The sequence below is a fragment of the Rhincodon typus genome, chromosome 30 (assembly GCF_021869965.1).
Source record: "Rhincodon typus isolate 14 chromosome 30, sRhiTyp1.1, whole genome shotgun sequence".
Lineage (NCBI taxonomy): Eukaryota > Metazoa > Chordata > Chondrichthyes > Orectolobiformes > Rhincodontidae > Rhincodon > Rhincodon typus.
Window position 1 is genome coordinate 31,519,862 of NC_063361.1, and position 5,151 is coordinate 31,525,012.

The window sequence follows — 5,151 nt, forward strand, 5'->3', positions numbered from 1 at the left end:
TCTTCACAGATGCTGCCAGACCTGCTGAGCTTTTCCAGCAACTTCTGCTTTTGTTCCTGATTTACAGCATCCGCAGTTCTTTCGGTTTGTATGACTGAGAGTCACCCTGCCTCCGGCCAGCTCCAATCTTCAGAATCGTGTTAAAGCTTAGGATCCTCTCCCCTGTGTGGAGAAAGGTCAAAAGGTCACACCTCAACAGGGAAGAATTGAGTGATGAGAGCATTTTGGAAAAGGCAGATGTGGGTTCACATTGAAAGAAGGCAACATGGAGAGAGAAACTAACAAGACTGGCCTAGATAAGGTTAATCTGGAGCACTACTGCAGGGTGTACCAGAATACTAGGACATCAGTTAAGTTGATGAAAGGAAACTTGGAAACAAATTTCAGATACATAAAGTAAAGGTCTGCATCCTCTGAAGAATTCAGAAGTCACACGACACCAGGTTATAGCCTAACAGGTTTATTTGAAATCACAAGCTTTCAGAGCACTGACTTCTGATATGTGATTTCTGACTTTGTCTACCCCAGTTCAACACCGGCACCTCCACATCATGGCTACCATCTTCTGAAGGAGTAAAGGAATGAGAGTTCCTAAAGATGAATGATAAGATCGTTGCAGAAACTAGTGATTTCAAAATAACTTAAGGAACTGAAGAAAGCTTCAGGACAAGGAAAATGCGTCATAATTTCAAGGATGTAGGTGCCAACAATTGGCTTTAAGTTCTTACATCCTTAGTGATTTCTTTTCTCCCAACTCTGATCATAGGCAGTAAGTAAAAACTAAAACTAAAACCAACTGGATGCAAAGACTGATTTGGCTTCATACTATCTACAGATGCAATCTTTTACTGGAGAAATTCGTACTGGACGACTGTGACCCCAGCTGTGCAATATCTGATAAATCCCTGTTCCCAATAATCCTTGTTTTTCTTGGCAGCCATCAGATCCATGTGCCAGGAACTCTGTCGACCAGGCTGTTTTTGTGTAATTTCACCAAGTGGTGTTGTTTCTAGGCTTGGTGGGAGCCAAATTCATCTACGTGTGTGTGTGTGGGGCTAGCATGAGGAGGAATTTCACCTCTGCAATTGTTTGTTCATTTATCTCTCAAATTTCATGGTTTACAAGCAGTGTTTTCGTTGGACCAAACATGAAGCTGGGAATGTTTCAAAAAGCAAGGAGTTGGGCAGGTGGAATGTCGATTGGTGGGGATCGAGGGTGTTAACTCATGACTTAACACACTGGTGTTGTACTTTAAGGAATTGGGCTAAATCCAACAAAGACCAACGAGGCGAGAGTGTACTGGGGGTAGAGACTAATTTTACAAATAGCAGTCAAATGAGACAAGAGTTATCATTTTGGGTCGACCACGAAACGTTAGCTCTGTTTTTTCCTTCACAGATGCTGCCAGACCTGCTGAGCTTTTCCAGCAACTTACGTTTTGTTCCTGATTTACAGCATCCGCAGTTCTTTCGGTTTTTATTCGAGAGTCTCATTTGACTGCTGTTTGTAAAATTAGTCTCTACCCCCAGCAGGTGACCTCCGTTCTTTGTCTTTCCTGGGATTTGGGTGTCGCTGGTGGAGCCAGTATTTGTTGCACATTCCTAATTGCTGTTGAAGTGAGTGGCCTTGCTCAGCTATTTCAGAGAGCAATTAAGAATCAGCCACATTGCTGTGGGCCTGGAGTCACATGGACCAGACCGAGTTCGGATGGCAGATCCCCTTCCCCAAATGACATTAAGTGTGAGCATATATTAAAAAAAATACATGTTAATTCTTAGGCTTATGGGAAAAAATTAATTTACCCCTTGCCCTAGTTTCACTGAGAAATTGGTGATAAACCTTCTTAAAGCTTTGTAGTCTAGGACCAACTTTATAATTGTCCATGTTAAACTTCATCAGCCAACTGAAGTAGTTTGTTAAGCCAGTTTGTTGTTTCTGAAGCACCTCCTCAGATTCAGCTGCCCTCCTAAGACTGTGTCAACTGCAAATTTGAATCCAGGTTGTACCTGGGAATGGAAGACGGGAAGAATCCCAGCTCTGATACTTCAGTTACCCTATTGAGCATTTTCTACTTCCTCTTCAATATAATTCCCCCAACAAACAGCAGATCAATCCCTGCACCAGCACTTATACACTCTCAGTTTAGTACCTTTCTGCGTGCAGTTTACTTGAGACTGAGACCCACCTTTATCAGAAGGCACATAGAGTCATAGGGATACACAGCATGGAAACAGACCTTTTGGTCCAACTCGTCCATGCTGACCAGATATCCTAAATAAATCGAGTCCCATTTGCCAGCATTTGGCCCGTATCCCTCTAAACCCTTCCTATTCATATACCCATCCAGATGCCTTTCAAATGTTGTACCAGCCTCCACCATTTCCTGTGGCAGCTCATTCCATACACGCACCACCCTCTGCAGAAAAAAGTTGCCCCTTACGCCCCATTTAAGTCTTTTCCCCTCTCACTTTAAAGCTATTCTGTCTAGTTTTGGACTCCCCCACCCCAGGGGAAAGACCTTGTCTATTTACCCTATCCATGACCCTCATGATTTTATAAACCTCTAGAAGGTCACCGCTCAGCCTCTAACCAAGTTAATATGTCATGGCTGATCTATCCTCAGCTATTCTCATACACTCGTGACCAATGTCCAGCGTTGCTGCTTCCACATAAACTCATCTGAAACCTTGCTGCCTGTTTCCTAACTCACTCAGAAACACTGAGATAGCAAGAACTGCCGATTCTGGAGTCAGTATGGAGCTGGATGAACACAGCAGGCCAGGCAGCATCAGAGGAGCAGGAAAGCTGACAAAGCAGAAGAAGGACCCCGACCTGAAACGTCAACTTTCCTGCTCCTCTGATGCTGCCTGGCCTGCTGTGTTCCTCCAGCTCCACCCTGTGTTATCTCACTCGGAAACCCATTTGCTTCTCATTCCTACGCCCATTGACCTCAGTCAGGCTGCTCCCAGTCTCGCAATATCACAACTTTTAAAACATTTGACCTTCTTCTCCAATCCCCCCCATGACCTTCCTGTCTCAGAAGTTTCCTTAAGACTGAAAACTGTCTAAGATCTCTGTGCCCCCTCCATTTGTGGTCTCTTGTGTATCACCAGTTTTCATCACTCCAGCAATGGTGTCTGTGGCTTCAGTCCTTGAATCCCAAATTCTGGAATTTCCTCATTGCATCTCTCTGCATTGCTACTTCTCTGTTGTGTTTTAAGACGCTCCTTAAAATGTATCTTTTTGATGAAGCTTTCCTGAAATCTCCTGAAATCTCCTGAGGAGACTATCAATTTGTGCTTAATAACTCTCCTGTGAATCACCACGGGGCATTTTATGACTTTAAAGATACTACTTATTGCAAGTTGACGCTGTTGAGTCAGAGTTTATCGGTCTTTATACAATGCGTCATGTCAGATAATCAATGTAATTACAACCGTGTTACTCATTAACTCATAAGACGCACAATCCCAACTAAAATCCTGTTCAAAAGCCACCTCACGTTTGTACCCCAGGTGCCAGACAGACCTGTTCCTGGGATTTCCCACATAATCTGCTCTTAATTTGAAACATGGCACTGCACTTAAATGTCAAACAGGCATTTCGCCATACACAGAGAAGGAAAAAATAACTAGTGTGCCAATAATAGGGCCTTTTACTTGGCTGGAATAGCCCTGGCTCCAAAAAACATTTCCTTGCCTTCTGTTGCCAAAGAGCACACAAACGAGAGGGAACAGCCTAAATCGACAGCTGAACATATGGAGAACGGCCAATCCTTAGAGGACAATAGATGAAGACAGGGTAGATTGCCAAAGGATTGCTGGGGGGAGAAGTACATTGGGTTCGAAAGCCATGTTATGAGTACCATTGAAACAGTCTGTCCGTACCCATCAGACGATTTCCCTCCATTGCTTCTCATTCTTTATTGTGGTGTGGACATCAGTGATGAAACCAGCTTTCTTTGTTACCTAGACAACAAGGTGCAGGGCTGGATGAACACAGCAGGCCAAGCAGCATCATAGGAGCAGAGAGGCTGACGTTTCGGGCCTAGACCCTTTATCAGAAAAGGGGGAGGGGAAGGGACCTCTACATCGCCGAGGCCGGACGCCAACTCTCCGACACCTCCTCCTACCGCCCCCTTGATCATGACCCCACCCCTGAGCACCAAACCATCATCTCGCAAACCATCCACAACCTCATCACCTCAGGTGACCTCCCACCCACGGCCTCCAACCTCATCGTTCCCCAACCTCGCACTGCCCGCTTCTATCTCCTTCCCAAAATCCACAAACCTGAATGCCCTGGTCGACCCATTGTCTCTGCCTGCTCCTGCCCCACCGAACTGATCTCCAACTATCTAGACTCCATTTTCTCCCCCTTGGTCCAGGAACTCCCTACCTATGTCTGTGACACCACCCATGCCCTCCACCTCCTCCAGAACTTCCAATTCCCCAGTCCCCAACACCTCATCTTTACCATGGACGTCCAGTCCCTCTACACCTGCATTCCCCATGCAGATGGCCTTAAGGCCCTCCGCTTCTTCCTGTCCCGCAGGCCCGACCAGTCCCCCTCCACTGATACCCTCATCCGCTTAGCCGAACTCGTCCTCACACTCAACAACTTCTCTTTCAATTCCTCCCACTTCCTACAGACAAAGGGGGTAGCCATGGGTACCCGCATGGGCCCAAGCTACGCCTGCCTCTTTGTAGGTTACGTGGAACAATCCCTCTTCCGTACCTACACCGGCCCTAAACCCCACCTCTTCCTCCGTTACATTGATGACTGTATCAGCGCCGCCTCGTGCTCCCACGAGGAGCTCGAACAGTTCATACACTTCACTAACACCTTCCACCCCAACCTTAAGTTTACCTGGACCATCTCTAACACCTCTCTCCCCTTCCTGGACCTCTCTGTCTCCATATCGGGCAACCACCTAGAAACCGATATTCATTTCAAGCCCACCGACTCCCACAGCTACCTAGAATACTCCTCCTCCCACCCACCTTCCTGCAAAAATGCTATCCCCTATTCCCAATTCCTTCGCCTCCGCCGCATCTGCTCCCAGGATGAGGCATTCCACTCCCGTACATCTCAGTTGTCCTCGTTTTTCAAGGACCGTAACTTCCCCTCCTCGGTGGTCGAGAACGCCCT

The 5,151-nt window shown here is 46.5% G+C and overlaps 1 protein-coding gene across 1 annotated transcript in view; it reads left to right on the forward strand.

Annotated features, from left to right (window-relative positions):
- The window catches only part of LOC109935240 (plexin domain-containing protein 1-like), a 268,940-nt gene that overhangs the window by 225,384 nt on the left and 38,405 nt on the right, over positions 1–5,151 (forward strand). The gene's annotated exons all lie outside the window — the stretch shown is intronic.